At 41.9% G+C, this 14,833-nt stretch overlaps 1 protein-coding gene and 1 long non-coding RNA gene across 13 annotated transcripts in view; one reads left to right on the top strand and one right to left on the bottom strand.

Moving 5' to 3' along the window:
• Positions 1 to 14,745, top strand: part of LOC120571679 — a 223,234-nt gene extending 208,489 nt beyond the window's left edge. Inside the window, exons 4-5 of the long non-coding RNA XR_005641261.1 lie at positions 14,481 to 14,559; positions 14,722 to 14,745. This is a non-coding gene — a long non-coding RNA (uncharacterized LOC120571679). The remainder of the gene's footprint in view (positions 1 to 14,480; positions 14,560 to 14,721) is intronic.
• The window catches only part of LOC120570840 (NLR family CARD domain-containing protein 3-like), a 590,579-nt gene that overhangs the window by 411,739 nt on the left and 164,007 nt on the right, over positions 1 to 14,833 (bottom strand). The gene's annotated exons all lie outside the window — the stretch shown is intronic.

The following is a 14,833-nucleotide window of genomic DNA, read 5'->3' on the forward strand; positions in this document are numbered from 1 at the left end:
ACCGGCATGTAGACAAGCCGTCTGAGAGAAAGTGGAGCGAGGGAAAAAGAGCCGCCGAGGACGGTCGAAGTGGATCGATAGCGCCGCAGCAGCTTCGCGCGGTGTCCACAACGTAAACACCTCCAAGCCGCCTGCTACGCTCCTCTGACCCCACAGCGGTTGAATCGCTTTCCTATTGCGTAACATGACGGTTATACCGTATAAAGGAAACAGTCGAGCAAACTCGCCGGCATGTGAGCCGTCCTCAGACTGTTAACGCTAAGCTAACCTTAACATTCAGCTGGCACTGTTTTGAGTAGCTAGTGTTAGCAATAAGCACGAATTAACACCATGCACAGGTTCAAACACATTAGACAGAAACAAAGCTACGTCAACTAATTATCTGCAAGCTTTTGGGTATTCAAAATTCCCACAAAGATCACTAGGCTACAATAGTTATTTTAAATACTAACCATTCCACTTGGAGTAAGGCTGCTTCCAGGTCAGGGTACCGTCTGCTGCCGATGCCTGTGCTGCTCGTCCCGCCCATAGACAGGATGGTCCCGCCAGGTGGAGAGCAGAGACCCTTGAACGCACCTTACAAGACGCTGGTCTGGTCACGTGACCAGGCAGGTTTTTGAATTAGCCCCTCCCCTTTTTATAAAAGTAAACATACCGAGTTATCTCTGCTGAACCTGATTAGTGCAATGAATCTTTCAGCTAAATAGTACAAACAACTAATGCTGTTTAGTAATGATAGCAGGTTTTTACAAAACATAAAAGTATAAGTAATGATCACTCGTAAGTTTAATTAGAAACAAAATCTGGGTTTACAGCAGACACACACACACTCACACTTCAAGAAGAGAGAGAGAGAGAGAGAGAGAGAGAGAGACAGAGAGAGAGAGAGGAGAGAGAGAGAGAGAGAGAGAAAAGGGAACAGAAGAGAGAGAGAGAGAGAGAGAAGAGAGAGAGAGAGAGAGCAGGAGGAAAAGAGAGACAAAAAAAGAGAAAGAGAGAGAGGAGAGAGAAACAAGAGAGAAAAAAAACGGAAAGGAAAGAAAAAAAAAAAAAAAAGAGAGAGAGAGAGAGAGAGAGAGAGAGAGAGAGAGACAGAGAGAGAGAGAAAGAGAGAGACAGAGAGAGAGAGAGAGAGAGAGAGAGAGAGAGAGAGAGAGAGAGAGAGAGAGAGAGAGAGAGAGAGAGATGCTAACAGATGAAACCAACATCTTGTTTCAGCCCTGGTGAACCTCCTCTAAACAGACTCCTGCTGTAGAGACTTTGAGTCCATCTCACCATCACCATGGAGATCTTTGGGTAAACGGTGATCTCTGCGCTGGGTTGTCTGGGTAACGAGTGGTTGCCGTGGTTCAGACAGGTAACCAGGAGACACTGTTGTCTCTGTGCTGGGTTGTCTGGGTAACGAGTGGTTGCCGTGGTTCAGACAGGTAACCAGGAGACACTGTTGTCTCTGTGCTGGGTTGTCTGGGTAACGAGTGGTTGCCGTGGTTCAGACAGGTAACCAGGAGACACTGTTGTCTCTGTGCTGGGTTGTCTGGGTAACGAGTGGTTGCCGTGGTTCAGACAGGTAACCAGGAGACACTGTTGTCTCTGCTAACCAATCCTCCAGCAGCTCCGGTCGTCTCTGCTCTCCTCCGGCTGGATCAGATCGTAGATCCTGGAGACGAGGCGCTGCGCTGGCTCGGGGACAACGGTCTCCTGGAGAGACTCTGAATGCATCTTACCGTTGTGTGCCGGGCCGGGCCAGGAAACCCAGCGCCAGCAGACAGAACCCAAACAGACCGCTCCCAAACATGGCTTCCTGTCTGAAGACCTCCAGCTCTGAATAAAGGTTTTCTGGTGTTTTTACTGCGTGTTGAGCCGGATGAATCCAACCAGGACGGTGACCATAACTCCCAGGTGTGTGCTGGGTTTGTGTTCCTGTAAAATGAGAGTTGTACCTGAGCCCTCCTCTTTGTAACTCACCTGTAACCACGACTACCATCCTACATCGCTGTCGTACCACAAAGGGAGTTGTTCCCTTTGTTTCAATCTAGAGATTATAATCTATAATTAAACTCTTCCTTGTTCCTGTAAAGGTCGCCCAACCTGAATTTAGATTAATGAAACAAGACGTTAACAATGGAGACATTTATAAAAACATCTTTTTCTCAGCGGTTTGGTCCCACAAAGGTGACAATCATACTATATATCTACCACATGTGTCAAACTCGAGGCCCGCGGGCCAAAATAGGCCCCTTGCAGATTGTGATCTGGTCCGCATATCAATTTAGGTTCAAAATACACAAAACATTTTGGCCCAACTAGTTTTTCTCACTTTTTGCCAAAGTTTTTTTTTCCAACGTTTTTTGCTGCTTTTTCCAACGCTTTCTTTTTTCGATGATTTTTCTCACTTTTGCCAAAAAATGTTGGCTTTTTTTTTCTCCTATGATGGCTAAGAAACTTTTCTTTTAGGAACTGATGTCGCCCAAACTGTAAGTGAGAAGACTTTATGAGACATACAATAATACGGTCAAAGATATTTGACTTTTCTGTGGCCGGGTTGGCTCAGTGGGTAGAGCAGGAACACATTTGTAGGTTTATTCCTTGATGCAGAAGGTCCGGGGGTTCGAGTGTGACCTTCCTCCCCCCTCTCTCTCTCCTTTCATATCTAGCTATCTTATCCATTAAAGGTGGAAATGCACAAAAAAATGATCTTAAAAACAGGATATTTGCCTTTTCTCTTGAATACCAACATGTGTATGAACTCTCCATCTGGCCCTTGATGTGATTCTCAGTGAAGCTGAGTTTGACTCCTCTGTCCTACAGGTTATAAATAATCACATCATAATGAAACTAGTTGCCAACCAGACGTTACCAACGGTGACATTAAAAGCTCGCATGTGAGAACAACTCCCATCTAGCGGTGGATTGTAGATAACAACCAGCTGAATATGAGGTGAGATTGTAGATAACAATCAGCTGAATATGAGGTGAGATTGTAGATGACAACCAGCTGAATATGAGGAGAGATTGTAGATAACAACCAGCTGAATATGAGGTGAGATTGTAGATAACAACCAGCTGAATATGAGGTGAGATTGTAGATGACAACCAGCTGAATATGAGGTGAGATTGTAGATGACAACCAGCTGAATATGAGGAGAGATTGTAGATAACAACCAGCTGAATATGAGGTGAGATTGTAGATAACAACCAGCTGAATATGAGGAGAGATTGTAGATAACAACCAGCTGAATATGAGGAGAGATTGTAGATAACAACCAGCTGAATATGAGGAGAGATTGTAGATGACAACCAGCTGAATATGAGGAGAGATTGTAGATAACAACCAGCTGAATATGAGGAGAGATTGTAGATAACAACCAGCTGAATATGAGGAGAGATTGTAGATAACAACCAGCTGAATATGAGGAGAGATTGTAGATAACAACCAGCTGAATATGAGGAGAGATTGTAGATAATAACCAGCTGAATATGAGGAGAGATTGTAGATAACAACCAGCTGAATATGAGGAGAGATTGTAGATAACAACCAGCTGAATATGAGGAGAGATTGTAGATAATAACCAGCTGAATATGAGGAGAGATTGTAGATAACAACCAGCTGAATATGAGGAGAGATTGTAGATAACAACCAGCTGAATATGAGGAGAGATTGTAGATAACAACCAGCTGAATATGAGGTGAGATTGTAGATAATAACCAGCTGAATATGAGGAGAGATTGTAGATAACAACCAGCTGAATATGAGGTGAGATTGTAGATAACAACCAGCTGAATATGAGGAGAGATTGTAGATAACAACCAGCTGAATATGAGGTGAGATTGTAGATAACAACCAGCTGAATATGAGGAGAGATTGTAGATAACAACCAGCTGAATATGAGGAGAGATTGTAGATAACAACCAGCTGAATATGAGGTGAGATTGTAGATAACAACCAGCTGAATATGAGGTGAGATTGTAGATAACAACCAGCTGAATATGAGGAGAGATTGTAGATAACAACCAGCTGAATATGAGGTGAGATTGTAGATAACAACCAGCTGAATATGAGGAGAGATTGTAGATAACAACCAGCTGAATATGAGGAGAGATTGTAGATAACAACCAGCTGAATATGAGGTGAGATTGTAGATAACAACCAGCTGAATATGAGGAGAGATTGTAGATAACAACCAGCTGAATAAAAGGCTGTTTAGACCGAAACCATCTGAAGAGAAAACGCTAAAGTGACGTTTTTATTCCGCGTTCAGACGAGCGTTTTGGGGGGAAATCTGCGTCTCTATGGTGACACAAAGGTTTGGGAAATGTGATCCACCAAGTCTGGGTAGATCCTTCCTTCTCCTGTCTCCCTCTCCTCGCTCCCTCTCCTCCTCCCCTACTTCTCTCTCCCTCTCATCCTCCTCCTCTCACCCTCTCCTCTCTCCCTTTCCTCCTCCTTTCTCCCTCCTCTCCTCCTCTCTACCTCCCCTACTCCTCTCTAGTAGCGCCGGGCTTAACAACAAAGCTGACAATTTTGTCTGGACAGACGACACACACACACACACAACACAGACAGACACACACACACCAACAAAACAAGAACACACACACAGACAGACACACACAGACACACACAAAAACCGCAACACAACACACACAACACACACACAACACACACAACACAGACACAAAACACACACACACAACACAGACAAAAACACACACACACACAACAACACACACAACACACACACACACACACAACACACAGACACACACATAACACACAAGACACACAAAACACACAACACAGACAAAACACAAACACATCACACACAACAACACACACAACACATACACAGACAAACACACAACAACACAAAAACACACACACACACACACACACACACAGTACTTTATATCGGTAGAAGCCCTTCTCCAATATTTCCTCAAATTTAGATCTCCACAAAAACTGAATTCTTCTCTGAATAATTGGGCGGATTCTGCTTATTGTTACACTTCAGTATGTTAGTTTGATTCCATCCAATGATAGTGAAGGCTGTGATATATATCGTCTGCACCATAACTTAAGTCATTTTATGTAAGTCTGAAATGAAATTAAACTATTAAAATGTTTAATGTGTGAATATGTTTGGTGGCGCTCTGCTGGTAGTTCCTGATGATGTCACCAGAGGGCACCATGACATCATCACCAGCTCAGAGATGAAAACTAACTGGGGACTTTGGGTTAGTTTGATTGTTCTTTATTTTGGTATTTCTCTCTAAAATAACAAAAGACAACATTACTAATAATCAGTAACATTACAATTCATCATGTCGTTGTTTGTTAACAGTTAACATAACTTTTAACTGAAGTTTGATTTCCTGTTTATCACTGCTGGTTGTTATAAAGAGTTACTGCTCCTCTGATCTCTGTTGTCACAGTGTTTCTGGTTCTACAGGATTCTTTCTGTCTCCTCCTCCTCCTCCTCCTCCTCCTCCTCCTCCTCCTCCTCTTCCTGATGAAGCTGAAACAGGTTTGTTGTTTTGCTGTCACAGACAAAGGTTTCAGTCGACACACGATAAGATGTCTCGGTGTCCCAGAGGTCTTCCAGGTGGAGCTGCAGCGTGAGAAACCCTCCAATCAGAGCAGTCCAGTACGTAAGTCTTTCACTTTTTATTTGTGAATATTGATTTTAATTTTTAAATTCAAACTAGAACTGGAAATATGAACAATCATGTCTAGATAATCTGGGAAAACAAGGTGGTAGGTAATTTAACTCGTCTGTAACGTTTAAAATATACTTTAATTTAAACTCTTTACACATCATCTGGCACCGTTTAAATTATGTTAAGTTTCAGAGAAAGTTAAACATAGTGTTGTCTGTGTGTGTGTGTGTGTGTGTGTGTGTGTGTGTGTGTGTGTGTGTGTGTGTCTGTGTGTGTGTGTGTGTGGGTGTGTGTGTGTGTGTGTCTGTGTGTGTGTGTGCGTGTAACGTTATTCGTGAAAATCTGCTTCCTGACAGGTGGGGCTGTGACTCATCAGGAAACAACTCACCTGAGTTCTTCTCCGTCAACTCTTTGGACTGTTTGAAAAAACTGTAAGTTGCTGTTTGATACTTTAACAACACGTTAGTCTTTGGTCTCTTCAGGGTTAGTTTCTGGCTCTGTAAAGTTAAATATAATGTTTCTACTTCACTTCTTATTTCCTGAGAAAGTTTGGACGACTCTTGTGTTGAAGATAAATCTCCATGTTGTAACATGAACTACTACAGAGGAGGTTTTAAATACTTTGCCAGGTGTTTATACGTCTGTCTGTCACAACCGTGAGGCTGCAGTCAGGAAACTTTACAGCTGTGTAGCTGAGATCTAAATGAAGGCTGAGTTTGAAGATGGGGGGGGGTCTGAGCAAGGGGGGAGGAACTAGGAGGGTAGGAAGTAAGGAAGGGCCAACTTTAAGCCCCTGGCCTGATTCGCCCGGTGTGAATCCATCATGTTGGGGACCAAGAAGCTGGTTAATCAGTGATTTGGCTCAGATTGAGTTGACTGCAGAGACACAGGGGGCAAGACAAAGGTTCTTGGCCTACATGTGAATTCCAAAGCCAGTCTCACGAAACTCATACAAGCTGCCACTTCGTAAGATGGAGAAAGTGTATTTAACACGAGGACGGCAAGGCAGACTGGTGGTGAGACAAAGAACTGCTTCACACCTGTGACCAGGTTGCAGTTTTCCCATTGGCCATCGGGTCTTGAATGCACCACCCCGCCACTAGGAGGCGGAGGGAGGATAAAAGCTGTCGGGGCGTGTGTTTCTTTGCTTTTTCACGGACCCCGGTTGCTGACAGGAGGCACTAGTCCGGGCTAGCTAGTTAGCCAGCATCACCTCGCTGGTCGAGTTTTGAGCTGGGACAACTTTATATCGGCCTAATATACAAAGGGGATCCAAGGAAATACTTTGTCGAAGTATTCCTTCATCTGCTGCGGGCTTAATCAGCCTGCATTCAAGAAAAGGACGTTGTTCTGTTTCTTGTTTGGTCGACCTGGATTACGTTCGTCCCCTCTGCTTCCGGCTAAACGGATCGTTAAGCTCTGGCGAGAGACTTAACTGACAAACAACGCATATACAGTAAGGAGGCTTTTACACAGTTCTGGGCAGATATTAGAAGTAGTGCGTTTTGTTTGTTACTAATGAGCAAAGGGTTCGCTAGTGGTGGGCAGATCGAGGCTTCGTGAAACAATGAAACAGTTGAAGCAAATGTTCCATATTGTGTCGAGGCTTCGAAACAATCTGACACCCGTCTCAACGATGACACCTAGTGGTCACTTGCAGGTGTTGATCTGAAACAACCTTGATAACGAGCCATTAAAGAATTAAAAAATGTATTATTGTATTGTATAATTTTTCTAATATGTGAAGCTTGTAAGGCTTGCAGACTCCTCACTGTGCATAATGCTATTTTGGTCATAAAAAATGAATATTAATAAAAGAAATCAAGCCACAATGTCTCATTTTTATAGATTTTCATTCAAAAATATTTATTTCTCTGCTGTGGAAGGACTTAGCCTACTGCGGTTTTACAGATAATATTTCTCCAGCCTTTGAAAAGATCCTCTCACAAGGGACACTTTGTTGCTGGCATGCAAAGATATTTTTTTAGCAAGGACATACAAATGAGGAAAGATTACTGCTCTTTCTTTCCAGTAAGATTAGGGGATCATGAGTTCTGGGCAAAAACGCGCGAGTGGAGGTATTTTTCACTTCCACTGTGGCTTCAGCTGTAGCATTATGTATAATCGGGGGCTTTACGGGATACGCATCTTAAAACGTTCCCATAAACTGTCCTGTCCTATCTATCTATCTACTCTATCTATCTATCTATCTATCTATCTATCTATCTATCTATCTATCTATCTATCTATCTATCTATCTATCTATCTATCTATCTATCTATTAATGTGTCACTGTATGTAGGTCTATACTCTGTCTGTCTCACTCTATCAGTCAATGTGTAAATTTAAATGTAAGCCTAAATATAACTAAACAACCTCGCACTATGAATGTCACTATATCACCAAATATCCGCTATCTCAAAATCAAACTCATCTCACAAAACCCACGAGGTCAAGGTGCGACTTCACTTTTATACTGATGTGCGATGTCTGTCCCCCGAACCCTGTCAATCAAACGCTGATTTGGCGGACCGTGCCACCTGTTGAAACACCAGTGAAACACTCCAGTGTTTCATTTAGCCGTAGTCACGTGACATCAGTGTTTTGAATCGCGCCGGATCAGTGTTTCGAAACATCTGCGCTTCGGGATCTCGGCAAAGCTTCGGAACGTCAGTTTCACTTCAGCCATCCCTAGGGTTCGCTACCACTTGTTGCCATTAATGTGATCTGATTGTAATCATGAATGGGCCATCTGTGATTATTAATCTGTGCTGTGAATGTATAACCGATCATTATACCGTTTGATTCATGTTGTGTTAAGTAGCTGGGTTAAAACCGTAATTGCTATCTGCTACTCACTCCTTTCAGGAGTTTTAATTACTGTCGGCGATAGAATCGTGAAAATCAGCTGTTAGCTACTGGAGTGGGTAGAGTGACGTTCTCCTCAGCAAACAAAAGTCTCAGAGTCTGGCCTAAACTACACGTTAGCCCAGACCTGAGTGACTGAGGGGAACTAGGTCATTATCGATACTTAAGATCAGAGTGCCTTTTCTTTCCTTCCTTTATTCTGTTCCTTTTACTAACACACACACACACACACACACACACACACACGGACACAAGCTCTCGAGCTAATGCTGCTAGTTTTAACCACGTGGTTTATGCTTATGTTTGTATAGAACTAACACACTAGCTACTATATCGGCTAAGCGTGCGCGTTGCCTAGCAACCCCTCGGCTTCTTCAGCCCTCTCCGCGCACCCAGCACCACTACCGCCCTCTTGAGGCTAAATAGTTTTGTGCAGCTCACAGGAGTAGCCATTTTGGTAGTTCTGTGTTAGAGCTATAGAACTACATCTTTCACTCACTCTCTCAAACACACACACACGGACACACACACACACAGACACAAACGTGTCCATGCTGCTTTTGTTTTTGCTTTGTTGTTTTGGTTGTGATATTGTAAAAAGGTATATGAGTTTATTATTGAAGAATTATTGTTTAGCTACTGATAATTGTGACGTTAATAAATCTTATTATACTTAATTAGCAGTTGCTTGTGATTATTTGTGTACTTTGTTGTAACAATTGCTGGTCGATCAGGTCCGTTGCTTGGATTCACCCCTTCCTTTATTTCCTTTTTAAAGGATTTACACAGAAATGAGACTGATCCACAGTTTGATTATTGGTCCCTGACTTGCAGGGTGGTGCCCCGTTTTGATCGTTTTGTCGATTTGATAGTTATTAATAAACATATTCATAACTTTATTAATATTGATCAAACATCTTTGATAATTTGCCAATGATCAAATCTGTTCCCTAAGGGAATCCTACAATCAAAAGATGGCCTCTAGTTATTTCCTTTCTCCTGCTGTCAGAAAACAAACCGTCGTCTCCACCAGCGTAAAGTCAGACACAACAGGACTCTACTGTTTCCTCTGGAACCTTTCAGAATAAAATGTAGAGACCTAAATTCCTCTTTTACTGTTGTAGTGATGTGTGGAGGAGCATGCACTGGACAGAGATTGATTGTCATAATGGAGTCTTGTCTCCATTAGAGGACAGAAAGATGACATTAGTCCTGGAGTCTTGTCTCCATTAGAGGACAGAAAGATAACATTAGTCCTGGAGTCTTGTCTCCATTAGAGGACAGAAAGATGACATTAGTCCTGGAGTCTTGTCTCCATTAGAGGACAGAAAGATGACATTAGTCCTGGAGTCTTGTCTCCATTAGAGGACAGAAAGATGACATTAGTCCTGGAGTCTTTCCAATGTTCCTGTTCTCCCAGAAAGATAATGAATGACGGAATGAGATGCAGAGAGCAGAAATCATTCAGTGAAGAGATTCAGACTTTATTTCCTGATTGATAGCTTCTAGTTTCTCCAGCAGCTTCTGTTTCTGCAGATTAAAAAGTGGTCTTCCTCTCTTTCTAACAGGACCCACCAGAGACCAGACCCTCCTGCACTTGAACCTGAACTTGAACCTGAACCTGAACCTGAACCTGAACCAGCTGTGTGTCCATGAAGAGTAACCGGTCCATGGAGCCACCACTACTTTAAGAAAAGACCTGTAAGGGAGAGGAGAATAGAAATGGAGGAGAGGCTACTTGAAATGGAGGAGAGAGGATCGATGGAGAGACTTGAATGGCAGAAGGAGAGAATAACAATGGAAAGGTAAATTGAAATGTTAAGAAGAAGATTGAGGTGAGTTGTGAACATCCAGCAAACTGGAACGAGTCTCATTGGATGGAACTACGTCCTGTCTGGGTTGTTTTGTCTCAGTCTCATGCACACTCCTTCAAATAAAGAGTTTTTTTGTGAAAAGGAATGATTTTAGATGATGACTGAAATGAGAATATTTTTGTAAAATAATTTCCTGTCTCACTCAAAATATCTTTTTGTTTAGAAAACATTTTGAAATATTGTATTTAGTTTTTTTTAAGTTCTGATTTCAAAACATATTTTGATTGAGTTTTGGACAGAAAGTAAAGCATTATTATATTATTAATAATTAGGCATACATACATATTCATATTGATATTATATTTCATGCCAGGACACTTTACCTGAACATGTGACCCTGAATAAATGTGTTTTCTATCAGGACCCAGCAGAGACCAGAGTCTCTTGAACCTGAACCTGAACCTCAAGGTCAACAACCCTCTGCTGAAATGAGGTAGCTGTTAACAATATTATAATATTGCTGATTCATGTTTTAACTTTTATGTGTCCAGAGTTTATTTTCAGCATCTTTCTTCTTCACATATATTTATATTCTCACATCTGAAAGTTGTCCAGTTAAACCAGTCTTCAACTCTTGACTTCAGGTAAATATTGGATCTGGTTTGGTCTAATATATTCTCTGGTGTTTTAGCTTTTTAACCCAGTTTTTTGTGTAGTTTATTGAACTTCTTTGTGTTAATCTCGTTTTAGTTGCTGCTTGTATCTCCAGCTGTTTTTGTGTCTGAACACTAAAAAGTGAATTTACATCCCTGTTGGTCTTACTCTCTGTGTAACAGGATCCAACAAAGACCAGACTCTGCTGGACCTGAACCCAGCTGTGTGTCCTTCAAGAGTGACCAGTCAAATGAACGCTTTATTGACTTTAAAGGTCAACAACCCTCTGCTGATAAGAGGTAAGCTGTTAATAATGTAATATTGCTGATTCATGTTTTAATTTTTACGTATCCAGAAAAGTTTTTGGAGTTTATTTTCAGCGTCTTTCTTCTTCACGTATATATTTATATTCTCACATCTGAAAGCTGTCCAGTAAGACCAGTCTTTAACTGTAGATCTCAATTTAATATTGGACCTGGTTCTGGTGTTTTAGCCCCATTAAAAAGCATTTTTAATCTCCCATAACCATAGGGTAGGCTAAAAATCATGAATGGCTAAATTCTTCCCAAATTTTCTTCTCCAACTGGGAATACCAGATGATGATGGTTTCTCCCCTAACCCTTCCAGGGTAACTTCATTTGCCCCCTCCCAGAGAACCAGCAACCCTTGGTAAGTGTTTGTGTCACCTGGGTCGGGACACTATTTGCCGTGAGAAAACTTCTGCCATTTTAGTCTGGATACTTAAGGCCAAGTTTCAGTGAGTGGGTTCATGACCAGATTCCCCCCCCCAAAATTCCCTGCACCCAAATTGGTCAAAATGCAAAATTATTCCCAAATGTTAAATGTGGGTTTGCCAGTTGGATATCAGAACAGAAGTCAATAAGGGGAAGTAAAAAAAACTCCTTCTTCTTACAAATGTTTGGCTCCATGAGCACAGAAGCTGCAGACCTCCTAGCATCATTATACCAGTCTGCTGCTTCAGGAGTCCCAACCATGTTGTAACCCTTGTTTACTTCTTAGTTCTTCCTGTTGATTCACAGTGGGGTCAGCAGTACCACCAACACTTTCATGTCAGGGGAAACCATCTGATTTAATGTTGTAATCAACACTTTAAGTCACAGGAAATTACACTGCATGAAAAGTGGGATTTCCGTTCCCGTAAATGCCTGAAAACGTCCGGAAATCTACCTAATTTTCGTCAGTTATCGACAATTTACAGGCTGTGAACGTCACGTTGGTCTGTGCCACGTTTTGTCGGAAACGAACCATGACGTATGTGGAGAGCCCCCACGGAGGTGTTAATGGATCTAATTAGAATATGAATGGCAGAAACACCGCGCCTGGCCAGAGAACGTCTGGCCTGGCTGGAATTTCCTCACTCAGGATTGGATGAAACCACTACTTTTAAATAAGAAAAATCTCTTGTGATTGGTTGGTAGGTCTGTCATGGGTTAGGCTATTGGTCACCCTGGGCCATTATTATTAATATAATAAAATTATATATATATATGCTCACGCTATATATATATATATATATATATATACATTGTTATACTAAGGAAAATGATTTGCCAGGAACGTGCTGTTTATTCAAAGATAGAGCTTTATTGACACAAAACACAAACGCAATCAGAAAAAAACTGTGTACAAAGGATAGGAGACATACAGCACACACAAAGGTTTTGCAACAGGGGCTTAGGAACCTTAACTACTTTTTATTTGTTGGTGCTATTTAGTGCTGTAAGAGGACCCTAATACATTCCTTTTTACAGGTCCTGCCTTACACACTTTCTGCTCTCACAGTTGTATGAGATGCTTACTTTAATTCTTGCTTATTGGTTAATTTCAAATGCATTTGTGTTACTCAAACTTACATTCATGTTGTATAGAATGAAAAGCCTATCTTTCTCTGTTTAAAGCGGGAAAGAAACCCTTTTTTATGCTTGAACTTAGCGTTACACCCCTCTTCTCTCAGTGACTCATTTCAAACGCATCTGTGTATTTCCTGTTTGTATCTCGCCCATTGATTAATTTAAATGAAGCATCTGTGTACTTCCTGTATGGCGTCATTGCATCACTTAACACGTCATTTCCGGGACACGCCTTTCTTCTAGAAGGTTCCGGAACAGTCGAGTCACAAACATCTGGTAAGCATCAATCACATTTTTGACAGGTCGTGTCCTCTTGACCTGGAGGTCATCAATCAACCTGCATACCAAGTTGACATAAACCCCCAGTTATTATCTCTCACGTCCGACAGGCATTAAGAAATTTGTTTCCGAGCCCGACCCGAGCCCGACACAGTTAAAATCAATACTAATGACACATTTTTTGGGTGCTTTTATTAAGCAACTGTAGTAAGGCATTCGGAAATGTCAACAGATGAGTGTATCCCCTCACACGGGGCAACAAGCACACGTTAATAAGCTGTTAAAATGTTCTGATGTGACCGAGCCTGACTTGAACCCGACCATAATTTTTTTAATATCTGCCGGATCCCGTTAGACTCGGGTCGGGTATCCATGCCTTATCTCACATCTGAAAGCTGTCCAGTGAGACCAGTCTTCAACTGTAGAACAAATTTTTTGAATATTGGACCTGGTTTAGTCTGATATTCTCTGGTGTTTTAGCCCCATTAAAAAGCATTTTAAATCTCCCATAAAAATGCTGAATGGCAAAATTCTTCCCAAATGTTCTTCACCAACTGGGAATACCAGGGTGATGGTTGGGATGTACTGTATGTGCCTCAGAGTGCCCCTTCCAGGGTAACTTCTGTTGCACATCCCCCTGGAGAACCAGCGATCCTTGGTAAATGTTTGTGTCACCTGGGTCAGGACACTATTTGCCATGAGAAGACTTCTGCCATTTGAGTCGGGACACTAGTTTCAGTGAGTGGGTTCATGACCAGATTTTTTTCCCCTGATGTCTCCTGACCCAAATTGGTCAAAACGCAAAATTCTTCCCAAATGTTGGATGTGGGTTTGCCAGTTGGATGTCATATCAGAAGTCAATAATTAGAAGCAAAAAAAGGGAACCACCATCCAACATTATCCTCAGTCCACGTCAGCAGTTCTCCCCATCTACAAACAGGCCATCTAAGCTCTGCTTCCCCCTCCTGAGTCTGCTGATGGTTTGTCAAAATCATGGTGAGGCCAACAGAAAGTTTTTCACTGTTGACTCCCCAAACTCCTTCTTCTTACAAATGTTTGCTTTTATGACCACAGAAACTGCAGACCTCCTGGCATCATAATACCAGTCTGCTGCTTCAGGAGTCCTTCAGGCCTACCATGTTGTAGCCCTTGTTTACTTCTCAGTTCTTTCTGTTGATTCACAGTGGGGTCAGCAGTACCACCAACACTTTCATGTCACGGCAAACCATCTGATTTAATGTTGTAATCAACACTTTAAGTCACAGGACCTTTATATTGTGTTTGTCTCTGTGTGGACAGACATAATGTGAGCTAATTCTTCCTGATTCCTCCACAGAGTGGACCAGGAGATCTCAGAGGTTCCCAGTGCTCAGTCTGCCCAGCAGCATCAAACACACCTGGACTCCATATTTATGGTCTGTACATGTACAACAACTACTTTTACAGCTATTCTGTTCACAATCATCTCCATGCTGCACTTTTCAGACCAGTGGATTGTCAGTCTGTCCAACATGGATCTGATGTTTGCTTCCGTGATTTCAGTTTAATTGTGTCATTCATATAATATTCTGTTCAAGCTGCTGGAGGAGAACATCTGCACTTTTGTGAAGAACGAGCTAAAGAAGATCCAGAAGGTTCTGAATCCAGATTACCCAGAATGCTTAGAGAGTCAGAGGGAGGGTGAGGATG

The sequence above is a fragment of the Perca fluviatilis genome, chromosome 2 (assembly GCF_010015445.1).
Source record: "Perca fluviatilis chromosome 2, GENO_Pfluv_1.0, whole genome shotgun sequence".
Lineage (NCBI taxonomy): Eukaryota > Metazoa > Chordata > Actinopteri > Perciformes > Percidae > Perca > Perca fluviatilis.